This window comes from Spea bombifrons, chromosome 12 (genome assembly GCF_027358695.1).
Source record: "Spea bombifrons isolate aSpeBom1 chromosome 12, aSpeBom1.2.pri, whole genome shotgun sequence".
Lineage (NCBI taxonomy): Eukaryota > Metazoa > Chordata > Amphibia > Anura > Pelobatidae > Spea > Spea bombifrons.
Window position 1 is genome coordinate 31,341,275 of NC_071098.1, and position 13,460 is coordinate 31,354,734.

A 13,460-nucleotide genomic window follows, 5' to 3' on the forward strand; every position below is an offset into this window, starting at 1 on the left:
TTCATACGATAACCAGGCATCATAGAAAAAAAATTCTTAGATTTTTTCACAAAGGCACCGTATTCCTCGCCCCAATTCCTCACTGTGAAGGGTTAATGCTGGTTTGCTTCCATGCACTCCAATTCACATCATGCTAAGCCATCTGGAATTTGTTTTTTCTGAATTTGTGGTTTGTTTTTCATAGGAACGCTGAATTAAATGGAAAATCCCCAATTCTGCCCGAATCGAGCACGCCCCCCCCCTCACCCCCGTGACGTGAATTTTGCAGCAAACTAATCACTCCGAGGCAGGAAGGATTCCTGGATCTTCTTGTTCTCTGTCGGAAAACCCCGGTGCGCTAATTGCTAATGATTGATGGGTCTTTTGTGATTTGCCTGCGCGGCTGGGGACAGCGGCTGCTAATGATTGATAGCCATTATTTGACTCTCAAAGGTAACGGAAAAGTTTGCGTGAAGCGAACCGAGGATTGGGCAACGAGTCCGTTGGCTGAGATGGGGCGGTAGCGAGCGTCACTTGGTCCAGGGACAGAGAAGCAAAGATATACAGCAATGGTTCCAAATCCGCCTCCCAGCCGTGGCCGAAACTACTGAATAACAACAAATATTTACCCAAAGTATCGAGAAGCATAGAACGTGCCGGCAGATCGGCCCCATTCGGCCCGTTTTACCTGCCTAACCGGTCCTTGGTCTCGTCTTAGATTGGGAGGCTGTTCCACTTATCTACCACCCTCTAAATTAAAACATAAAGGGAACACGGAAATGATCCAGTCTTCATGCATGAGCAGATAATTGAGATGCCCCCAGTGGCAATTTGTGGAACTGCACGTTTTCAAAAAACACAATAAATCCAATAAACAGAATAAACTGGAGATCTCCAGGAGGTCACCGCATGCTACTCAGCCACCAAAATAATACCTGGCTGAGCCTCATAGGAGTTGCACTCCTAGAAAACATTAACGCTACCCTAACAACCTGCGATAATAGCCGTTCTGATTGCAGTTCTCCGTTTCCCCGACTCAAGGACTCTCATTTCATTTATTGTCCGCATTCATCGTCCACAAATGATTACGAAATGAAAACACGGAACGGCCGACAGCCTCTTCAGAAAATGAGTCTGAATTGGCCGACGGCAAAGCAATCGGGAGGTCGGTGGCAGCCGCCTCCTCGCCCCGGAATACGCGGCTGCGAATACATTGGCTGAATTATCTCGAGACGTTCCAAGTGAAGATCGTGCAGAGAGCGTCTCTCTAAAGCCTTCTGAGGCCGCGACGGTCTAAAACAGAAATGGGAACCTGATTATCTGATTATTTCTGATTCCTTTACCAGATGTAACGTCAAATTATCAACATTTTTGAGAGAGTAGTAGATAAGTGGAACAGTTTCCAAGCAGAAGTGGTCTAAACATAGAATCTGCCATCAGATAAGACCCATTCGGCCCCCGTCTAGTCTCCCGTTTCTCCTGCTGTAAAGACTCAAACCTTAATCAGTCGTTGGTCTCGTCTTAGATTCAGGAGCCGTATGTCTATCCCATGCATGTTTAATCCCCTCACTGTATTACCCTCTACCACTTCTGCTGGGAGGCCATTCCATTTACATTATCATGATAAGTACATGCAAATTCCACCCAGTGAGGATAAAAATGACTTGATTCCAAAAGGGGAAAACACCAGCCGGTCTTGAAGGCATCTCTCTTGGCTTCCTGGGGCTTCACAAAGTTTTTTGTTACTTTATTCCCTAATATATAAAATCCGCTATATTGTGGATATTTTTTGTTCTCCCTGAAAAAACTCCTAATGGACGAAAAAAATATATATATTTTTTAAACATTTTAATTTTAGAATTTAGAATACTGAAAGGGAATATTCTGCTCTGTCAGGGCGGACAGACGTGTCGAAGAACGCACAAGATCGTTTCTTCCCCGAGCCCTGTCTCAATCGGTTGAAATTAAGACCACGGATGACAGCCGAGATGTAAAAGCCTAAAGTGCAGTCAAAGTGGAGAGCCTGCGCGGCCGGCTAAGTGACTCTGAGAGGTGTCCAGAACCCGATGGTAATAATATGGTTGGTCCTATGTAGGACTGGTTGCTTAGCAACCAAAGCCATCTTTCGGAGCATTTCCCGTGTCTCCGTGTTGCGGAATAAATGAACATTGTTTAATGAAACCTTTGTAAAGAAAGAGAAGAGACGCATGGCACAGGGCGGTGCGTGGAATGATCTCTTGGTTAGCAATAACAAAATGGCTTGTGAAAAGTAGACCTATCGGTGTGAGTTCCCCTATAAGACACGTTGTATTCATCTATCTATCTATCTATCTATCATCTATCTATCTATCTATCTATCTATCTATCTATCTATCTATCATCTATCTATCTATCTATCTATCTATCTATCCGTCTATCTATCTATCATCTATCTATCTATCTATCTATCTATCTATCTATCTATCTACAGATAAGTGTGTGTGAGCATAAATGTGAATGTGTATGAGCATGAATGTGTGTGTATGAGCATGTATGTGCATGTGCATGTAAGCATAAATGTGTAAGTGTGTGTGAGCATGAATGTATTTGTATACGTGTGTGTGCAAGCATGTATGTGTATGTAAAAGTGTGTGAGGATGTATGTGTAAGAGTGTGTTTGAGCATGAATGTGTATATGAAAGTGTGTGAGTGAGTATGTATGTATAAGTGTGTGAGCATGAATGTGTATGTGAAAGTGTGTGTGTTGAATATCTATCTATCTATCTATCTATCTATCTATCTATCTATCTATCTATCTATCTATCTATCGCTTTCAGGTACATCTAAAACGTTTTAGCTTTTGAAATCAGAAATGACATTTTACTGAATGGAATTAACCCTCTTTTGTAAACCGAAGTAAATAAACCATCAGCTCGCACGTCTTCTGTTTTCTTTTGTTCTGTTTCTGCCGTGATGTTGAATTCTAAGAAGCATCAAAGAGATTTTTTTTCCCCTTCTTACCGTTGTCAGGAGGAATAAAACATGAGGGTGCTCGGGGGGAGCTCACGGCGGTTCCTTGTTCTACCGACGATCACAGGGAATCTGACATTATACCAGCAGGAGGGGGGGGGGGGCGTGCGCGTAATACCAGAACACGCATTCCAGGAACGGAAAACACGGTCGTTGGTCTCATCTTAGATTCAGGAGCCGGATGTCTATCCCAGGCATGTTTAAATTCCCTAGCTGTATTAGCCTCTGCCATTTCTGCTGGGAGGCCATTCCACGTATCTACCACCTCCTCAGTAAAGTAAATTTACTCCTGATCTTTATATGCTATCCATACAGCCTCTTACAAATGGGCCACGTACATTGTTCTAATGAGAAGCATGTCATCCATGGTAATTATTCTTGATTAGTTAAACACTCATTTAAATTCCAATCCACACCGTATATAAAATAAGAAATAAAATTATTTAAAAATCTGAATAAATCACTAAATGTTTGAGAAATATTTATTTTTATGTTTTTTTTTCTTTGTGTTTTCTTCTATAAAAAAACAAACGTGTTTTTTGGTACAGAATAAAAGTTTTCTTGAACCTTGCGTTTTTTTACACCAATTATAATTCATTAAAACCCGTTAAGACGCGCCAGATCTGTGAAATGTTGATAATCATTTGGTTATCATAATGAAGAGAAGACATATTATATGGGAGGATTAAGGTCGCTGCGATCTTAGAAATAGTTTAGAAAAGCTAATAAGATTTGGGATTTGGTGAGTTTGTGACTCGTATAACAATGAGAATATTACTTTAATCCCGGGTTCTCCTGCATCGACACAAGAGATGGGTGACGTTTCTCAGGACTGGAACTTATTGACTGGAACACGGGTCAGGCCAACACGATAGCTGGGTTTACCCCCACAAGGTGTTGTGACCCAAATTGGTGGGTAAATTCAAACCGGGCAGTAGAATCTACACCCCATGGGCACAATTTGACAACTAAAAGGATTAACTGCAATGTCATCTACACCGTACTACTACTACTTTCTAAGTGGAGGCTGATTATGTACTTACAGGGCCCTGGGCATTGGTGAGGTAAAGAGGTGGGAGAGAGGGAGTGAGAGGGTGAGGTGGTGAGTATGTATGTATGTATGTTAGAGTGATAGTGTATGTATAAGTGTGTGTGTGTAAGCATGTGTGTGTATGTGTAAGTGTGTGAGCATGAATGCGTAAGCCTGTGTGTGAGCAAGAATGTGTATGTGTGTGAGCATGTCTGTATAAGTGTAAGAGTGTGTATGCATAAGTGTGTGCATTAGCATGAATATGCGAGAGAGAGAGTGTGTCAGCATGAGTGTATGATAGTGTGAATATGTGTTAGCATGAGTGTGTAAGTTTGTGTAAGTGTAAGACTGTGAGTATATCTGTGCCAGTGTGTATGTGTGTTACCGGGGGGCCAATGGGGCCACTTGGCTTTACCAGCCCCCTTTGGCCTGAAGGTACTAGCCTTGGGGATACAGCCTGCTTTACCTAGTTGGGACAACGGACCCTGTACATATCGAAGGCTAACAGTAGTAGAACAGACAGCTCCCTATACACAGAGTCCATCTGTCCCAACAGTTTTGTTAACTACATTGACGTCTTCACCAAACATTTGGATTCATTGTTTCTTAAATCTCCAGGAGAAGCTGGGATGCGTGACATTTCACATGGGCCATCCATTAGCGATTTCATTTCTCACTTGGCCACGAGTGACTGCTTCCGACAAGCAACAATTACATGATTATTTTTTCTTTTCATGCACAAATGCTCCTGCGAAATCCATATAATACGCAAGAGACCGCGGGCCGAGAAGGAAGAGGTTAACTCCAGCTCAGAGACTGTACTCGTGAAAGAAGCGAACGGCCCAGCAGAACCTCTCCAGAGACCTTCAGCACTGGGAGGAAGAGAGACGGTAATCAGTGAATTAATTAACAATTACTGGCATCTGTGTACTCAGCGACACAGGGGAAATGCATCCAGATCGCACAGCAGAACAAACTGACAGAGGGCTGATCCCCAAGAGAAGGATAACCCTCCTAAAGAGCAGATCAAGCAGCCTATGTTCCCCCGAAAGTGGTATGGTCCATCCTACGTTCAATGAGATAGAGCAGAAGGCCTAAACCCTGTGTTCCCCCGAAAGTGGTATGGTCCATCCTACGTTCAATGAGAAGGCCCAGACAGTTCCATCAGCTGGATTCCTCCATATCCCACCAAGTAGGCTCAGGTATCGCCATGTTCGAGGCCTTTCGGCTATACATATGACCCACCATAGTTCACGGAACATGCAAAACCACCATATAAAAAGGGCCGCAGGGCCACAAATAAAACACAAGTAGCACACCTCTACATCACCCATTTCCCCCACAGAGATCCCTGATTGATCAAAACCGATCGAGCATTGAAGTCTAAAGAGAAAGTAGTATTACCCGCTCGCCTACGTATGTTAATTAAGTTGAGTTAATTTATTTATTTTGGGGGGGTCATGTGGGTCCGATCCGTTGAAGCGCTTTAATAACTCATTAAGCGACACTAAGCGTTGAGTTAGAGGCAGAAACCTGAAACTCTAGCGGCGTTCGGACAAAGATAAATAGACTTTCTCTTTTTCGCGCCGCTACGCTGATATAATTTTATTAGGAATATTTTAATATTTAATGCGTCTTAGGTGTAAAGTCTATTCATTTGCAGAAACCTGCTGCTCCTTTTACCATGCGCGGCCACAAATGTCCAGTGATGGATGAAAACATGAATAATTGTTTAATTAATCCTAAAAAATTAGATTTCACGGATGATTTATGGCGCATTAGTGGAAGAGGACTCTGGTCCCGCCTGTCCGTTAAGGAAGGAGCTGCACCTAAGATGCAGAGAAACTTGTGAACAATTTTCTGAAAGAAGAAACTTCATCAGGAACCAATAGTTGGGTGAAATCTACCCTACTGGACACAACTCCGGGGCAAATTTCACCACCAAGTCTAAAGTATTAGCCAACATTCCGCAGACCATGGCACATCTGAAGCTCATGTGGCAAGCAGTGGTCCACGATATCTTTGATTGACAAGAAGTCAAGGTGCGTAATGGGTGATGGCCAAGTGAAGGTCCTTCCTGGAGCTCAACCCTGTTGGGTTGAATGAAAAGACGCTGGTTGGGTCTTCACCAACTGCAACTCAACGCCCCATTTTACGTGTTAATCATCTCAACAGCGACTTCCCACCACTCTCGAGAAACCCAAAGATCCTCAACTTTCAACAAAACCCGAAAACAATGCAACTTGTTCGAGTTCAGAATAAATTATTGTAGAATTTTCAGATATTTTCATTCCATTCATTTCCATTTTTTTATATATTTTTTTTTACTTTCCCTGCCTCGTTTTTTTACATTTTCTTTCTATCTCATCCCTGAAACCTTACGGGGGTTCCCTGACCCCGCGGACATCTCTCTCTCTCTCGCGCATCCTATGAGGTCACCATTAAATTCTAGACTTTTCCCTTGGTAATCACACGTTAATACTAAACAAAAAAATGAACGCCGTCTGAAATAAATCCGGATCATAGCGCCGATTACGGCTCAGATTACGGGGAAAATTACCCTCTCGTTGCCTAAGAACTAAAAATGATGCGTAGCCACAGGCAGGTTGCATAATAGAAAAGGTAATTTTTCCTCCCCATTATATTCCTGGGGAGAAACAGAACTATTATTTTTTTTTAAGACGTATTTTAGCTATTACAGTTTACAGTGGACTTACTGTCTTAAAAAAAATAATTAAAAAAATGTCCGCTTTGGCCGCTGGTGTTTACCGGAGAGAGTGCGAAAATTGGAAAGGGACGTAGCGAGACAGGAGGTGGGGGGGGGGGGAATAATTTGTGTGAGATGGAGACGGACTCAGAGGATAAAACCACAAAGATAAAGCCTAAAGCGCGCGAGAGTCTCTGTCGGCTCAAACTGAAAAAAATGAAAGTCAAACAAAAAAAAAAAAGAACAGACAGAAAAAAAATCCCCAAAACAATCAAAGAACATATTTTGGACTCGAATCCCAGTTTCGATTTTTTATTTTTTTAATATTCTTATTTTTTTTAGGCCTACCCGGCGATTGAGCGCATTCGCTACTATTTAGACTTTCTACAGAAAAACATGTTTTTAATTTAATTTAATTCATTAGTTTTTAAACATTTTTAACCCATTTCTTATACATATTATTCGACTGATAAGATTAATACCAGATGTAGAAGATACCAGAGAACATTGAGGGGGTTTCAGACACGCACTCCTGAGCACGACGTGAAAGGCCCCCATTGCCCTTTGACCCTAACCCCCAATTCACTTACAATATCTGGAATAATCTACCCCAGCCAGAGGGTGATCTCTATTTACATACCAGTTGGCACCATGATGGGATGAGATGGTGCCACCAACAGAGCGTACGTGAAACAATACTCAAACATTGGATTAATATACTCGGTTCTGTACGGTCAGGACATCTTAGTAAGTGGCCAATGTGACCGGGACTCGTCGAGGGTTTGTCTGGAGAACGCAGCAAAACCAATGGATTACAAAGTCAACGTCGGTCAGATTCCTCAAAGACCCAAAAATATAGACTACTTGGATGACTTCAAAGCTGCGGTGCCAACTGGAGCCATCTCTTTGCCCTTCTTCAGTCCAACCAGCAACTTGGTACCTCAGGTAGCATTCCGTAACTAAGAGCAACCGACGCTCCGTCGCCCCTCTTTACTCTTCGTTCTAACCTCTAACATAATATCGAGATCTGTCATCGACCACGTCTGTTCGCCACGGCTAATTGCCAATTAAACACCAGTTATTTTGTCCGTTTACGACATGCGGTCCTCTGTAAGGTTCAGCCAGAACATTTCGCTGTGAATAAATTAAAGGGGGTCAGGTGTTCTCAGGGAGGGCCGTGTTCATAGCGTTCATGTTTATGTTATAGGAAGTTCGTAATGAACGTCTAAAGCCATGGTAGCCTGGAACTCGTTGACATAAAACAAGCAAGTGGTTGGACTTAGGAAGTGCAATCAGTGGGTGCTATTATTTTATGTACCCCTCAAAAGGTTCAATTTCTTTTTGGCTTATTAGATAAATGCAATTTTGTTATATTTCTTATCTTTTTTTATCATAAGTTATGACATTCGAGTTTGGAATTCTCGTAAAAGCTAAAAGATAAGAGAAAAAAGGATTAAAGGATCAGCCACTTGATGTTTCCTTTTACATGAAGAAACAGCTTGTCCTTCTGTTTTACCTTTACAGGGGTCTGCTTTGTGCTTAGATGCCCCCAATATCCTCTGCTATCACTACAGTCCATGAGCAAGAAGAAAGCATTGTTAGTGAAGACGTTCGTGGAGATGACATAAATGGGACAATCGTTTCTCTTTTCACGCAGAAGAATCCAGGCATCCTCGTTCATCTCTGGTGCTCTCGTCGAAGAGACGATAACAGGAACAGAGATCCTAATTAGCGAAGTGACGTTAAGAAAAATACCTTTGAATTACCTTTTCTGGATTAACCCCATCACTCTGTAACTAACTTAACTAACTGGCGAAAACTCAATAAAAAAACCCCCAAAAACAATAGTTGGATGCAAATACAATGACCTCACTGGGTTATTTTAGGATATGGAGTCTTTAGTTCAGGTTGATACATTTTATTGGGTCAGCGGAGGAGATGTAAAGTTTTGGGACATCAGAGGATTGGAATGGATCATTTGAGGTCCCCAAAAGTTTCTGTAACTTTATATCTTTTTTTATGGTTATTTTAGAATGTAGGAGATATCTGAAGAACAACATAGAAATATTCTTATTCGGGTGAAAATCTTCCTTCTCGTAGGTTTAGGTTGGTGACACTCAAGGAGGTCGGAATTCCAATTAACCGGACAGACAGTTACCTGAATATCTACTTTTATGGGGGTTTTTTTGTAGGCCAGTAAAGTTCCAAAAGAATTGCCCTTCGGCCATCTTCTTGTGTTTCTCATGGACCTTCTCTTGCATGCTGTCTCGACGTATAGGAGGCACACAGCTAACCACATGGAGCCAAGGATCGACAAGAGCGGGAATGAAAGAAGGAGCTAAGTATGGAGTGAAAATCCATTCTCTGCTCTCATTCCTTTGGACAGTTCATGCGTTGGTGAAGATCGATGAAGGACGCCGTACGGGTGTTTCCAAGACTCCAACAGATGTAGAAATAACTTATCGTTCTCTTCTCTTATTTATTTGTATATTCGCTTTTCATGCAGGAATCATCTCTTTTGTTATGTTCCTAAAACTCACAAGAGAAATCAAACTACATTTCTTCTTTCTCCGAGCAGCTAGGGGGGGTTTAATAAAGATTTAGTTTTGAGAACGTCTGAAAAATAAAATGTATCCAAAAACAGAATATTTCATTCCTCATCTAAGATGAGACCAACGACTGATTAAGTTTTGAGTCTTTAAAGCAGGAGAAACGGGTGACTAGACGGGGGCCGAATGGGGCCGATCTGCCAGCAGAGTCTACGTTTCTATACCATTGCCTGTTTGATAACAAACACAATGTTTGGCTTTTATATGAGACCAAAATAGATGATTCTCGGCCAGTGGAACAGAAATGATCATTTGTGGTCATCACCTCCAGAAGATACCGGTTCACTTTTCATTTAGTACGTAATAAATTAAAAATGAAAGGCGGGCGTTCCATGGTAAATGGGAAAAAGGGTCTTTGGCGCCCGAGCACTATAAGAAAAGTTGGAATAAATGTGAAATACGCTCATTAGGATTTCCTTCTGAAGGAAGTTGAAGAACATGCCCAGGGTGCTCGGAGTTTGATTCATCTACTTTCCGCCGGTTCTCATGAATATGAATGAGAACACCTGGGAATTTTTTTTCCCCGGACCTTAAGTGCAAACGAAAAAGCTAAAATCAAAGCTTCCAGCTCCTCGACCGGGGGGGCTAAGATGTTCTGAACCGGTGGCACCCTTCCAGTAGAATTGGTTTCCATAGAAACCAATTCTTTCCAAAGCCTACGTTTGACTGTCAAGACCAAGCCGGACTTTTTACGGGTTTCGGGCGTCTGATCCGTTAAAGTTTTTCCTCTAAAGCAAACACTCAAGCTTCTGATATTTCTTGATAGGAGGTGGAAGGGTTCCTCGAGTCAGGCAGGGTCTTTGAAATAAACATCTAAACCTTTGCCTATAACTCCAAGACTTATAAATGTTTGTGAAAAGTCCCATAGAACATAACATTTCCCACCTCCGAGTCCCATCTTCTGGTCTTCATCCTGAAGAAGGCACCGAGAGGACCTCTTGGAACTTCGGCAGGTCTGTCGGCCTCTTCAGCCAATGACCAACTAACAATCTACTGGATCACCGTAACATTCGCTCTCTACAGAGTAGTTCAAGAGATGGTTAGATACCTTTTATAACTTTGTCATAAAAAAAAGCGAATATTGAGATTTTTAGGTAAATTAATCCCTTTTATTTATTTATTTTAATGAATTTAATTTGTATGAATAATTTCCCCATAAATTACAGAAAAATCCATTCCAAAGAATTTTTTTTTTTACAATTTTTTTAAAATTCATTTTCTAAAACTAATGAACAAATTTCAATTAGTATCACAGAAAAATCCCCCCCAAAAATAAATAACCAAAAATAAAAAATAACCCGCTCCCCCATAACCCCTCCCCAATTTATTTTAGTTTTTAACCCTTTATTAAACGTGATACACTTTGAGGATTCCTACGGCTGATAACCAACACTCTATAGAATGTCGCGGCATTACGCAGAACCCGCGTCGTTAAGACCCCCGTGTGCCCCCCGGTCTTTTATTGCGCCGGGGACTGTAATTATGTCTCCGAGGCAGATGCTGTCTCGCTGCTGATATGAGAAGTCCTTCTCAGACTCTCGATTAACTCCGCGTCGGATAACATTATTAGCGTGCATTCATCCAGATGAAATATACGGATTTGGAGGCGATAAAAGTCATCCGCGTTCCTGCAGACCCCGGGACCCCACTTCTATTTGATTAGAAAAATCTGGTATTTGCATAAAGTTTCATTTATATGTATTCAGCTCCGAAGCACATGGAAATTGGGCGGAAATAACATTTTTCTCTTCTACGAGAGGCAAAAAAACGAAAGTATTCATGAAAAGCCTAAAAGGGATCTTTTAACCCTAATATTAAAGGAATGTGCCGGGCCGCGAGGAGCTCCAAAGCCTGTTTTTTTTTTTTTTTTTAAGTGTAACTTTTCTAGGAAAATTTCAAAAATGATTCAAAAATATTCTGTAAAAAATTCCAAATATATATATATTTAATAAAAAAAGATATATTTTTTTATTATTATTTTTTATCTCAAGATCTTCGTCACCTTTGCCCCGATGGCTGGGTTAGGAGGTCGAGCTCAGACTCCTTAGATTAAATTTTATCATTAATAGATTATTATTAATAATCTTATCTTTTTGACACGATGTATCACTCTCTCCCAGTTACATATGGAGCCCCGCCCCAACTCCGCCTCCAACCACACCCCTATAACCAAAAATGCCCCTCTTTGGCCATTTGCAATCCTACGATTTATTTGTGCGATAGAATCTAGGCTTTAGAGGGTTGATTCGTTTTTAATTACCCCCGCCTCCTTCGGCATCAAACAGCTGTCCTCCGCTGTCACCCCCTGCGGATAGCGGCGGAGAACAGGTGCCGAGGAACAGGAAATCCAGGAAGTGCAGACGCCGCTATTAGCTCCTCATTAACAATCATGCGACGGCGGCTCAAACGGTTTATAATTACAGGTTACAATTCAGGAGCCGTCAAAACCGCTTCTTCTTCATACGCAACATGTGCCTTCGGAAAAGTTAAAAACATCATTATTATTTTAATGTTTATTATTGTTATTATTGTTATTATTATTATTTTGTTGCTATTGGTATTATTATTATAATTATTATTTTGTTGCTATTTTAATATTTATTATTATTATTTATATAGCACCATCATAGTCTGTTTCTATACACATTATCGGGGCTTTTAGGGCTGTAGAACCCTGTGATACCCTCATACCCAGCAAACATTCAGACCTCCTAGAAAAGAAGGGCATCAGGGGGGAGAAAGAGGGGCATTAAGGGAGTAAAGAGGGGCGTCAGGGGAGGAGAGAGGGACTGTCCCCTTAAAACAGGGACACTTAAGAGTTGAAGAATTTTAATAAAAACAGCAGGAGGAATCTTCTTCACCGAACCAAACCTTTTCCTTTAAATTCTGAGTTTAAAAGAATAATTTTGCTCTTGGGTTGGGTTGTTCGACGGTGTGACCCTGAGAATCTGCCCCTGTATCTTTAGGTTGGGGCAAAAAACCCTGAGACTCGGGGGGGGGGCAAACTCAGAGTTCCCAGGTATAATTATTTTAATATAATTCTTGGGGGGAAAAAAGGCAATATATAAATTCTATTAGAAATCTAGAAGCACTTTATCGCCGCCTAGTGGTGCGGTCATGTATCACAGCGCAAAAAGACACCGAAAGTCACTCTTCTGTCTCGAGTTCTATTTTCCATTTTTAATTGTTATAATTCTTTTTTTTTTATAGCGAAAGAGCTCTGTGAGCAGGAAGTCGCTGTAAGGTGCAGCAGGAAGTGAAGTGCGTGATGAAAAAGCAGATCGCCCCTCATTCGGCCCCCGTCTAGTCTCCGGTTTCTCCTGCTGTAAAGACTCAAACCTTAGTCGTTGGTCTCGTCTTAGATTCAGGAGCTATCCCATATCTCCCCGTATCCTACGTCATATATTTCAATCAAAAACACGGGGAGGAAAAAAATAAATCACAACATAACTGTTATATGAGGTTTCAAATGTTTGGCCTTTTTTGTTTTCCAGCCATGGGTTAATTAAACGGACCCTCGACCAGCGTTCCAAAAAAGCTGAAACAAACTAACTACGCTTTCAAATTTAACACAAAACATCGCGACAAACAAAGGCGGACCGCGATAGTTTGTGTGAAATACGTACAAGTTTGAACCTCACAGGCACCGTTAAAAAAATGAAAAAAAAATAAAATAAACAGCTTAGCCCCTCCCACACCCCATCACGATGGAATAGTTTCATTGCGTATCGGACAGCAAATGACTGGCTTTACTATCCTTTTCATTAACGAAATCCTCTGCCTGAACTTTTAAATAAATAAATCCGATTTGGCATTTATTTCACCCAAAATTTCTGGATTTATTTTGGACGGATTCCAAGCCGTAACTTGTAGGTGAAGGACGTTCTGGGTCAACCGCACATGGAACGCGACAAACCAGTTACAGTTACAAGCCAACCCTCAATCAATCAGAGCGGCCAGCCTCATTGTTTCTGGGTAGACAGGTGCTAATTAACCCTTATTTGGCTGCCAAAAAGGTCAGCTACGCCTGCCCTCGTAATTAATCGTCACTCAGAGTTAAGATCCGTTCTGGAACGGTTTGGAAGGAACGCCAGGAATAGCTGCATCCATTTCATGTTCTTATAAC